Raw genomic sequence first — 12,899 nt, 5'->3', positions numbered from 1 at the left:
AGTGCTATCTTAAAAAAAAATCATATTACAATTACAATGATGATGGAACAAATAAATATAGCTACAGAGGTGGCACAAGCAGGTCCCCTTCTCTTCACAGTGGCAGAAAAACTGCAAACAGAAATGCAAAAAGCAAAATGCCAGTGCCTTGCTGAATTGCTAAAGAATGATTGGCGATGAAATAAGAGCTCTTCCATCTACAGAGTTTACAAAAACATGTGACATATGAACACTTTACGGGCTTTCCCGCACCAAGAAGGAAGCTTCCTGGGCTAACAATTGTTAATCCCCTAGATTTGCCGCTGCCTGATTTTAGGGGATTAGCTAGAGCAGGGCCTCTGCCTGCCTCAGCCCCATGGTTGCCACTGGGCTGGAAACTCCACCTGGCTTGCTCTGGGCCCAGATACTCTCAATTAGGCCCTGGGCCCCGAATTGAGAAGACCTTTAATTCCAGTACCTTTGCCCCTGAGTTCTAGTTCTATTTATAAAAACAATTCTGGAAGCTGATGTGACAGTGAAGGCTCTTGCCTTTTGTGCAATCAATCTCCCATGTGGTCCCCTGAGCACTGCCAGATATAATTACTAAGTGTAGAGCCAGAAGTAACTCCTGAGCATGGCAAGGTGTGGCCCAAAACACAAAACAAAAACAAAGCAACTCTGGGGGCTAGAGAGAAAGAGAGTTCAGCAACTCCAGCATGCAGGGAAGTGACTTCTAAAGACTGAGCTGAAAGTAGTGCCCCCCCATCGCTGCCTATCCCATACGCAGCACTGCAAGGTATAGTCCCACAACCAAAACACAAAACTAAAAGCAACTTTGGAAGCCGCTCTTTCCGGTCATGGCTGCCCAAGGACAATCAGCATAAACTTCACTTTGGAGGACCTGGGGGCAGAATGGGGGGAGAGCAGGGGAAGGGTGGGGGCGTGGTTGTATCCTGATGGAGTGGGACCTATGGCTCACGGATGGCTCTGGCCATGTGAGTGGCTTTGTGGGAAAGCCCTTGTGTCGGGAAATGACTTCCTGTCGAGATGAAATTGATCATACTGGTGTGGTTTCAGGAAATCAAGAAAGTAATGAGGTGTTTTTGGTTTGTTTTGGGTCACACCCTCATCAGTGTTGGGGACTATTCCAAGCTATGTTCTCACTTGATGGGATCAAACCAGGATCAGCCGTTAAGGCAAGGCAAGTGCCTTAACCCTGCACTAGCTCTCACTTGCTATTTCTTTCTTTCCTCCTTCCTTCCTTCCTTCCTTCCTTCCTTCCTTCCTTCCTTCCTTCCTTCCTTCCTTCCTTCCTTCCTTCCTTCCTTCCTTCCTTCCTTCCTTCCTTCCTTCCTTCCTTCTTTCTTTCTTTCTTTCTTTCTTTCTTTCTTTCTTTCTTTCTTTCTTTCTTTCTTTCTTTCTTTCTTTCTTTCTTTCTTATCTCTTTGGTCAGAGCTAGCACAGACATTGAGATGCTTGCCTTATGTGCAGTAGATCCCAGTTTGCTTCTTGGCACCCTATTTGGTTCCTAATACCACCAGGAGTGATTCCTGAGTGCAGAACCAGGAGTAAGCTCTGAGTACCACCAGATGTGACCTGAAAACCAACAAACAACAACAAAACAATAATTTTTTTAATGCAGCTGAATCTTTATTCTACAACACAAGCAACATAAACACAATATCTTTTAAAATATTTTCTCTTTAGGATTTTCATTTTCACCTTAGATAAAATGTACACAAAATACACTTGCAAGCTTGCTCGCAGAGAAATATTAACCAACCAGCACACAGATTCTATCATTTAAAACCGTTATATCCATGTATAAAGAAGAACTGTTTTCAGTTAAAACAAAATTGACCAGACTGACTAAGAAAACAAAACAAATGTACTTCCTTGACAAGCATTTGGGGTCAACAAAATGCTTCAAGGCTCCTGGTGAATGGGGTTGTAGGATAACTTTTGCATTTCATAGATAAAATGGGATACTAATGCAAATAATTATGGTTATACCAAGTTTCACTTATTTATAATATTCAATGAAAACAAGTTAAGTCTTTGGCTTAATGCAAGAAAGTCTAAAAGGGCCCTTACTACCCAGTGGCTTTATTTAATAAAACAATAATTTTTTAAGAAAAGCAGCAGAAACAAAAAATGCTTTTATTTTCTCCCGCTTTCCTTTCCTCCGCAAGAAGACAGTCAGGCCATGACTGTATTTTTCTGGGCAGGCAAGCCTCCAGAGCAGTTGTTTCTTTCAGAGCTGGGGCTAGAAGGAGGGTAAGATTTGAGGGGAATGGGGGCATGCCAACTACCATCACTTGCCCCCCTCATCAGGAGAGAACATCAATCTGGACTGGTAAAAACAGACCAAAAAAAATTTCTTTGGGGAGGTTATTATTGTGGACCAAATGTGTCTCCTCACATTCAGATGTCTCACCCCTAGTACCTCAGAATGCAACTGTGTTTAGAGGAATGTGGTCTGGAAGGAGGCTGTGTGGGTGGGTCCTCACCCAATCTGGCAAGTATCTTTTTTTTTTTTTGGCTTTTTGGGTCACACCCGGCAATGCTCAGGGCTGACTCCTGGCTCTGCACTCAGGAATCACTCCTGGCGGTGCTCAGAGGACCATATGTGATGCTGGGAATCGAACCCGGGTCGGCCACAAAGCAAGTCTTTAAAGAGGAGGTGATTTGGGCATTTAGAGTCCACGACAAGCATGGGAGGGGTTTGCAGGGGTGCATATGGGAGGGGCTTCCAGGGGCATGCATGGAAGGGGGCTCACAGAGGTGATTATGGGAGGTGGTTCCTCTGAAAAGGGCTGTTGGATTATAGTTCCAAGCTTTTTAGGCTTAATGTTGGGTTATCTTTCCCACAGAGAGCTGACTTAATTTACACCCACTACAGTGCTCCTGGGTTCACACCCAAATCCACTGGGCACTCCCAATCATCCGTGTTTCTCTTCAACCTTTAACCTCTCCTTTGTGTTCTTCCCCTGTTAGGCACAAATATCTCCAAATCAGACATGGTAACTTGTAAAGTCAAACCTTCTGATGGCTCTAGATTTTGTATATGTAAGTGAAACATTTGCTTTTCTCTTCCTTTTATTCCCTTTGCATAATTTTTACCTTAGAACAATGTCCTTTTTATAAAGACACAGGAATACAGTTAATACTGTGCTTTTGTAATATGGTAGTGAATTGACAAAAATATTTGCTTCCATGCATCTATGATATTTACTTGACTTAAGCCTCAGTTGCCCTTAGATTGACCTTAGTTCCTAACAGCCCAAAAGGTGGATCCCATAAGGGACTTGGATGGACCCAGGACAAGCCTTAAGCTACCCTGGCTTTAACATGGATAGCCTAAAGGTCATAAGAAGTATAATGTTAAGAGGATGGTCACGGAACAAACTCTGTCATGACCCATAAAGAAGTAACTGAATAAGGACCCTATTGGGGTTAGGAAAGACTAACCTGGTCTGAGGACTGGAAAATATAGCAAGATAGTCTGGGAAATATAGCAAGATAGTCTGGGAAATATAGCAAGATGTCGCCAGAAAAAGCCACCATTTACCATGAGTCCAGAGAGACCATTTAAGCTTAGGTAAAAGTCCATTTCTCTTACTATGTTCATACAAAATGACTACAAATATTATTAAGGAGTAAATTTAATATGATTGTTTAAATGGATTAACAGTAAAGGAAAGGGGAAAACAGTATGTCTCTAGTTGGAATTCTGCCCCTGGATCTCCTAGAAGGAATCTAGACTACTGGAGCCCATAGATGAAATTCTGTCGTTATGTGGATATTTTCCGGAAAAGGTGCTTTATATCTGTTCATGTTAATGTTCAACCACACCTATGTGTAATTGCTGTCCTTCAACCCTTCACAATTTCTATATCATAATCCTGGTTTATTTGAATAAAGTCAGCACTGGTTACCAGCCTGTGGACCAGTTCCTTCATCCATCAGCCTGGGGAATGGCTATGGGTCTTGAACACACCACTGGATAGTGATTCAAACAAAGGGCCACCACCTGCAAGGAAAGGACAGTGGCCTCTGGGGACACCCAGCCTGTAGACACCTTGATCTTGAACTCCCAGACTCTCAAGCTTGAGGAAAATAAAAGGGATGTTTTAGCCTCCACAGCCAGTGTCGTGGACAGGACCTGTTTGGCAGCGCCAGCAAACACGCAAACACACACACACACACAGATACACACACACACACTCACACAAACTTTGTTCACAAGATTTTGAAGCTTGTAGCTCATCTGAAGCCTTAGATGCCTGAGAAATGAGCTCACAATCCCTATTTCTGAGTCAGGTGATCAAATTCAGCAGCTCTAGGAGCCCAGAGCACCAGGCATGCATGGTTTCTAATCTCGGAATCACATCTTTGCATCACATCTTTGCAGGTCTGCATTCACCTCTGGGGAAGAGGGAAGAATTGAAGAGGTGAGGAGCCCTCTGAGACTTAGCTCTGCAGCACAAATCCTGCCATCCTCTCCAGCCTCCAGGCCCTTTGATCACCAGCTAGTGCCAGGTCCCTGGAGAGGAACCATTATGGCTCTCTCTGAAGAGCGTCGTGGTTCTTTCTGAAGCAGGTGACCACTGCCACCTAGGAATGGAGTCCCGTGGGGACTTTGAAGGGGCCAACGGAAATCTCCCAGTTGACATGATGCAACAGACCCCAAACATGGTGCCTGCCCTCTGCCCTGCTATGTTATTTAAAAATATATATTAGTGAATCACCGTGAGGTATAGTTACAAACTTATTAACTTTAATGTTTGCATTTCAGTCATACAGTGATTGTTTACCCATCCCCCCACCAGTGCCCATTCTCCTCCACCAATGTTCCCAGTATCCCTCCCACCACCCCCACTCCATCCCTGCTGCAGAGGCAGGGTGGGATGGTAGGGGATGCCCTGCTATGTTAGACTCAGTGGCTGCTGATTACAGGGCCAGTGGACTGGGCATAGGATGTCCTGTGTTTTAAACTCTGGATACTTTTTGTGTGTGTGTGAGGGAGGGAGGCCACACTGGCTATGTTCAGGGTTTACTCCTCACTCTGTGCTACAGGATCTCTTCTGGCAGTGCTCAGGGGTCCACAGGCATATGGTCAGGGATTGAACTGGGATTGACTGTGTGTGAGCCAAGTGCCTTCCCACTGTACTATCCTTTTAGCCACTAAACTCGGGATTATTTTCTGACTCACATCCTATTGACTTGCTTGCTAGATCCCCAACAGCTGGCTAAGATCTTCTGTATTATTATTATTATTTTTTTGCTTTTTGGGTCACACCCAGTGATGCTCAGGGGTCACTCCTGGCTCTGCACTCAGGAATTACTTCTGGCCTTGCTCAGGGGACCATATGGGATGCTGGGAATCGAATCCGGGTTGGCCACGTGCAAGGCAAATGCCCTACCCGCTGTGCTATCACTCCAGCCCCTAAAATCTTTTGTTTTGAGATGCCCCCGACTCTGTCATCTGCAGTTCTATTTCCTTTCAATGGGATTCACAAGCAAGATCAAACACACATCCAACTCTCCTGGCTTTTCCTGGTTTTGCTGCCCCTTTAAGGCTGGCTTGGCTCTTGACACTAGAAGGACAACAATGAGGGCAGGTAGCTGAGACCACAATGCAAAACTGAAATGGCATTTTATTTTGTTTTGGTGTTGAGACTAAACCAGGGAATTCATACGTGCAATGGCTGAACTCTCCCAGAACTTGATCCTTCTCCTCAAAACTTCTTTATTTTATTTTATTTTATTCTATTCTATTTTATTGAATTTTGCCAGGTATGGCCCCAAAAGTCAATAAAATAAAATAAAATAAAATAAAATAAAGGAGTTTGATCACACAGTGTTTAAGGGTTACTCTTGGCTCTGCACTCAGAGATCACTCCTGGCAGACTTAGGGGACCATATGGGATGCCACGGACTGATTCCAGGTTGGCTACGTACAAGACAAATGCCTTTCCCACTGTGCTTTCTCTCTGGCCCTGAAACCCCTTTATAAACAGCAATAACTCAGGGTGTGCTATCCCAGTGGACTTGCTTGATTTTTACCTCAAAGGGAGTGGAAGAACCTGGGTTACCAACTCTGCCCCACCAGCCTCACGGTTCTGCATCAACAGGAAGGCAACCTGCAGAGGGTGCAAGCTGCAGAGGTCCTGGTGTCCTCTCCCAGCTCCTACTAGGTGGCTCTCCAAAGACTGCCACACTGAAAAGCTACCACTGGCAACCAGGGAACAGGTTGTGAGCAAGCTCCAAAAAGCCTTCCATTTAACCACTTAACAGAACTTGCTATATTCAGCTGGGCGTGGAGGGAGAAAACTGTCAGGTATCAGGATTCAGGAGCTAGGCACAGGTTAAGTGCTGCCTCTTTTAGGCAGCCTTCTCTGATTGCCCAGTGCCCATCATTATTATTCCTCCTCTCTCTAGTCTGCTCCCAGAATGCTTCCCTTGCTCCCCCATTGTAGTATTTATCTTGTACTACCCTACGTTGTATTATCCTTTTATAGATTATCTCTCCTTGTAAGCCTTATTTTTTGTTTTGTTTTTGAGCCACACCTGACGATGCTTGGAGTTTACTCCTGGCTCTGTGCTCAGGGATCAATTTTGGGGGCTTGGGAGATGATATGGGGTGCTGGGGATCCAAGCCAGGTGGACTGTGTGCAAGGCAAGCACCTAACCTGCCTATGAGTGAGGTCTATATGCCACTTTGTGCAGAAGTTTGCAACACAGTGGGAGCCTGAGGTTTGCTGACCTTAACTGCACTGTCATCCCATTGTTCGATTTGCTCGAGCAGGCACCAGTAACGTCTCCATTGTGAGACTTGTTGTTACTGTTTTTGGCATATCAAATACGCCACAGGTAGCTTGCAGGATATTCTCAGTAGCTTGCTGGGCTCTCCAAGAGGGACGGAGGAATCGAACCTGGGTCGGCCATGTGCAAGGCAAATGCCCTGCCTGCTGTGTTATGGCTCCAGTCCCTTAACTTAAATGAATTAAAATTTTAGGGCCAGAGAGACAGGGGTGAAGATGCTCTCCTGGCATGTGGTTGACCTGTTTCACCTGAGCACCTCTGGGAGTGATCCGTAGGTAGAGGTCCACAAGTAAGCCCTGAGCATCACCCGGTGCTGCCCCCAAACCAAAAAGGAATCTCCCTTTCAGATTGTTCACCATCTCAAAGGCTCTTTCCAGCTGCCTCTGGTTGTGCCTGTGCTGGGTTTCAGATGACAAGGGGGTGAGGGGTCGGGGAGAGCCCCCAAGTACTGGGGAGCAGCTGGCTGTGCATTAATGTGTGTGGCTCTGGTGGCCTCACCCTTAGATCGTCAGCCCCTGCAGATCGGTCCAGAGTGCTCTTACGCAGGGCTCTGGCTTCCCTCTGTCTGGCTAACCTGCTGACATTTTCTTTTTCGAGCAATGCACAGGGGTTACTCCTGGTTCACACACTCAGGAATTACTCCTGGCGGTACTCGGGGGTCCATATGGGATGCTGGGAATCGAACTCGGGTCGGCAAGGCTGTGCTACCTGCTATGCTATCGCTCCAGCCCCCTGCTGACATTTTCTTTTGCTTCCCAGCTCTGACTGAGAGCAGCGCTCTGTCTCCTCTCTAGCGCCCGCCACATGCTGGTGAGGGATGCAGCCGCCACACAGTTTCTGTTTTTAGAATCGGTGCCTCACGTGTGCCTAAGGGAACTTAATGAGCTCCCCGGAGGGGCAGCTTTCTTGAGAGACCGTTGCTAAGGGCTGGCCACACGGTTCTCAGCGGGTTGTGATGGAAACGTGATGAGATGCTGATCCCCGCTCAGCAGAACCTGCTGGAGCGTCTGCTTTGGGGTGGCCTCTCCTGCGGGAGCCACGGGGTTTCAGCTTGCAGACAGACAGTGACAAAAAAGCTGTGGGGGAGGGGAGATTTTAGATCTTGCTGAGATCTAAAAAGAGCCCATGTCTACTTCAGCCATACAGCCTGGAGAGCACCCCTGTGGGATGGGGAAAAGGGAAAGAGATCCAAAAAGCAGGTCCCTCATGGCCCCTTGCCGTCCAGGAGCTGCTTGAGGGTGTTCATGGGCAGGAAAATCTCACGGTCCAGGAGTTAGTGCAGGTCAGAGGAGCGAGTGTGTGCACACATGCACGTGCACGGGGTAGCTCCTGTGGGCTGTAGTGCTCAGGGAGGGTCATCCTTGGCCCCAGGCCCCAGCAGATCGGGACGGATGAGCAGGACGGATGAAGGCAGGAGAGAAGCGCCTGGCCAAGGGATGCTCAGAGCTCACTCTCAGTCTCTCCGGGCCAGGCCAGCTTCTAGTGCTTTCTCTTTCCTGCCCCAGAAAATTTGTGCTGTTGTCCTGAAGTTTCAGTTCTCACTGAGGACCCAGGAGGGTCCATCACTGTTCACTATCACAGCTGGTGAGTGTTAGTCTGCAGTTCATGCCAGTCTGTGGATATTTCAAAGCGTGTGCCAGGAGCTGAAGAGATAGGACAGGTGTGAAGGTGCTTGCTTTGTTGGTCGCTGACCCTGGTCCAAACTCCCAGACCCACGTATGATCTCCTGAGCACTGTCCTGGGTCACTTCTAAGTACAGGGCCAGGAATCACCCCTGAGCACCACTGGGTGTGAGTCCAACAACCCCACATCAAAAAAATAGAAACAAAACACAACAATTGGAAATGATCACTATGGACAAGAACTGAGTGCTGACAAGTGGTAAAGGGATATAAATGCTAACTGTTCAATACCTGTATTGCAGACCTTAATGCCCAAAAGGGGTTGGAGGGAAAGTGCACCATTTCCTCATCTAACATAGTTAGTTCCATCATGCATTTGGCCAAAGTATGTTGCTCAATGTCAACCTCTCCAAACTTAGATGTTCTTTGAAGGAAGTACGAGGCAGAGGGTGACTTAAGTCATAGTTTAGAGTTCTTAGAATATTCATTTTCATCTGTCTGATTTAGTCGAAAATTGTCAGTCACAAAGGCAAAGTCACCAATTTCTGGAGGATACCTTTCTTCATATTTGCTTGCAACAAACATGGCGTAATACCAACCAATCATAGCATCTTCTTTGGAACACAGTTATTCTGCATGAACCAATTGATAACGGAAACAGTTATATTTCATGGTCTCCTGCAGCAACTGGAAGTTCTATTGAATTTAGACTAGCCAGTCAATTAAGGTAGCTCTCATTTTCCCAGTGACCTCTGAACCCAAGGGGCATTTGGACTAAATTGTTTGCTCTTCCTTCAGTTGTCGAAGGTAAGTATAGATGTCTTTTACATGTTCACTATAAAGGTTTGGATCAGTCCATCATCTGCATCCATATAGCTCACTGCAAGAATCACATCTAAAAAAGCCTGACACAGGTCCTTTCCTGCAGGGGTACATCCTGATGTTTGCAATGGGCGTGGGGAGAGAGTGTCAACCAAAATATAGGCTCAGGTGAAAGCTTTTCTTCCTTACCAGGCTCCAGCAACAGTTCAGGCTCAGGCTTCAGTGTGGCTGCCTTTTCCAGAGGGTTGGGCAGTTTTTTAGGAATGACTTTTCCAGCAGCAAAAGACTTAGTTTCCTTTCACCAAGGGATCCTGGCCTGTGACTGGCTGTTCTCTGACTTTGTTACTGATCTCTCCAAATGCTGTCCTCGGCCTCAGTTGAGGCTTTGAGGCTATGGCTGTGACCAGGGGCAGCCATTTAATGCCTGCCATGGGGTTCTTTGTTTTATTTTTGGCACTAATTTTCATATTTCTGGTGGCCCAGACTGCCATGGCATCCTTTTCACCAGGCAGAGCTCAGTGAGGGGGAGAGCAGAGCATGGGTGCCGCAGACAAGTTCAAGTTGTGAGCTCCAACCCAGATCAGTAGCTGTGCTTCTGCAGCACTCCACAGGACTGGATGGTTTCACTTGTCCTCCTTGTTCAGAGAATAAATAGAATATACTTGTTCAGAGAATAATTAGCTATTTTCCAAATACATCTGCTGGAGTTCACATCATCCTGGTTCCAAAACCAGCTGGAGATATCCAAAAAAATTAGCAAGCTCTAGGACTCAGAGATTGTACAGTGTTCAGGGCCCATGGATTCTATGACCAACTGGATTCTATTCCCAGCACAACACAGTTCCTGGTGATGCAGCCCTGGAGATGCCCAAGAATTACCCTGTGTACCCTGTGTACCTTGTGTACCACAGGCCTAAGCAGCACAGCATACAGCTGCTGGACTGGCGAACTAGGAATCACTTGTGGGGACCTTGGACCTCCTGAGGACCATTGCCTCCACCCCCTGTCCTGGACTCAATCAAAGGAAGTACAGACTAAAATATTTGACAAATAAAGAGGCAAAATCCTCAACAACATATTAGTAAATTTAATTAAACAATATATTAAGGAAATTATATACCATGATCAATTTATGGTAGTAGTGTTTATACCAGATTCACAAGGATAGTCCAGCAGGGGTCAGAGCAATAGTACAGAAGGTAGGGGCTTGTGTTGTATATGGCAGACCCAAGATTCCCAGCACCCCATATTGTCCTCCAAGTTCATCAGGAGTGATTCCTAAGCAAAATTCCAGGAGTAAGTCCTGAATACCTTCACGTGTGATTCCCCCCCACAAAAAATGTATGGTTCAACCTATGTAAATTAATAAATGTTGTGCATCATATTGACAAAAAGGACAAACACCATTTGATCATGTAAATGGTTGAAAAAACAAAGAAGCATTTAAAAATGCCATGGAGGCAGAGGAAGGGTGGGAAAGGGGTGGGTATACCCGGGATATCAGTGGTAGGGAATGTGCACTGGTGGAGGGATGGGTGTTTGATCATTGTGTGATTGTAACCCAAACATGAAAGCTTGTAACTATCTCACAGTAATTCAATAAAATTAAAAAAATAAAAATAAATAAAATAAAAATATGGGACCAGAGTCATAGTAAGGTGCTTGTATTTGGCCAACCTGAGTTTGATCCCCAGTAACCCATATGGTCCTCTGAGCCCACCAGGAGTGATCCTTGAGCACAGAGACAGGAGTAAACCTTGAACACCACTGGGTGTGCCCCCTCACCAAAAAAATGCCAAAATAAAAACAACAGCAATGAAAAAGAAACGGTCAACATCCCTTTATGACAAAATGTTCAGTAGAATAGGTATTGAAGAAACACACCTCAAAATAATAAAGGTTGTGACAAAACTGTGTTAACATCCTTCTTTTTTTTCTTTTTGGTAGTGAACCAAGATAGTTTTTATTGAACAAAATTTACTTAAAAAAGATGTAAAAGCTGGAAATCTGGAATACATGTTTAAGAGAGAATGTGCGCTTCTCCACAGTGGAATAAAACAGTCAAACATCTTTCTTAATAGAGGAAAATTGAATATTTTCCTGCTAAGATCAGAAATAAAACCCAGAGGTCAGTTCTCCCACTACTATCAATATAGTATTGAAATTCAAGCAGGAGCAACTAGACAAGAAAAGGTTATAAAAGGGATCCACAGTGGAAAGAAAAATGTAAAACTGTCATGATTTGCTGTTGATATCTTATACTTAAAAACTAGCAATGATGCTAGTGAGAAGTGATTAGAAATAATGAGGGCAATAAAGTTGTTGATGTATTACAAGATTAATCACACAAAGAACTGGAGTACATGCTTTGCAACCTTAAGACCCTGGGTTTGATCCCTGGCACTGCATGACCTGCCAAATACCACTAGGTGTTAACCTGGTGGACCCAGCACTGCTGGGTGTAAACAGCAATGCATTGTCAGGACCAAACAATGAACTACCTGTTTCAGTTGTCTGAGCACTGCTGGGAGTGGTCCTTGGAAGACCCCCTTGTTGGATAACATTGGGTTGTCCTTGCTTCTTCCCGGAGGGAGCTTGGGTTTATTGAGCTACTCCCACAACAGTGCCCCTGAGGTAATCCAATTCTATCAGGTACTAATAATCCTATATTATTTTTCTCTTTCCTTTATGTCATTTGCATGGTTTATTTAGCAATGTCCTTTTTGTATAGACACAGGAAGAGAGTTCATGCTGTGCTTTGTGGCATAGGAATTGATTGACCCCAAAATAGTATTTACTCCTGGGCATCCATATTTACTTGACTTAAGCCTTAGTTGCCCTTGGTTCCTAGCATTCCAAAAGCAGGGTCCCCATGAAGGGACTGGATGGACCCAGGGCTAACTGTGGGCTACCCTGGCATTGAAAGGAGACAAGATAAGTGCCATAAGTATAATAAATTAAGAGCACAGTCATGGGACAAACTCTGTTATGACCCAAAAAGAAGTAACTGAATGAGGACCCTGCTGAGGTTGGGAAAGACTAACCTGGCCTGGGGACTATGGTCTGGTATGTATAGCGAGATGTCCCCAGGAAGAGCCAAGCTTTGGGCTTCATATATCTTTTTGCTGGGTTCATACAGAATGACTATTATTAGAAATATTATAAGAAGTAAATTTACTATGATTGTTTAAATGGGTTACTAGTTGAGGAAAGGATAAAGCAATACAACCTGTATGGGATCCCGCCCTTGAGTGATCTCCTAGCAATCTGGACTAATTTCCTTAAGTGAAATTTTGTCCTTGAGTTAATTTCCTGAAGGAGAGGTTTTATCACTGTTATTTGTTATGATAATGTTCACCCCCACCTTTGTATATCCCCATCCTTCATGATTTCTATATAACTATGCTGTAAGGGGTAAGAGGGGCTTAGACGTTGAAGACTAGAGGAGGAGAATGGAGACTTTGGGACTTTGAGGTCTTTGAGGACTAGAAAGTCGATGACTAGAATGGGGATGAGAACTGAGACTTTGAGACTTTGGAGGAGGACGTTGAGACTAGAGGAGGACTAGTTGATGACGATGACTAAAGTAGAGGACTATGAGAGTATGACTAGATGAGGAAGAAAATAACAAGGGAGGGGCTGGAGCGA

The 12,899-nt window shown here is 45.2% G+C and overlaps 1 pseudogene; it reads right to left on the bottom strand.

Annotated features, from left to right (window-relative positions):
• The window catches only part of LOC101556961 (G2/mitotic-specific cyclin-B1-like), a 30,366-nt pseudogene extending 20,624 nt beyond the window's left edge, over positions 1-9,742 (bottom strand).
• Positions 9,743-12,899: the final 3,157 nt, after the last annotated feature.

Source organism: Sorex araneus, chromosome 4 (assembly GCF_027595985.1).
Source record: "Sorex araneus isolate mSorAra2 chromosome 4, mSorAra2.pri, whole genome shotgun sequence".
Taxonomy (NCBI): domain Eukaryota; kingdom Metazoa; phylum Chordata; class Mammalia; order Eulipotyphla; family Soricidae; genus Sorex; species Sorex araneus.
The sequence above is the reverse complement of the archived record's forward strand: the minus strand, read 5'-3'. Positions and strand labels throughout refer to the sequence as shown.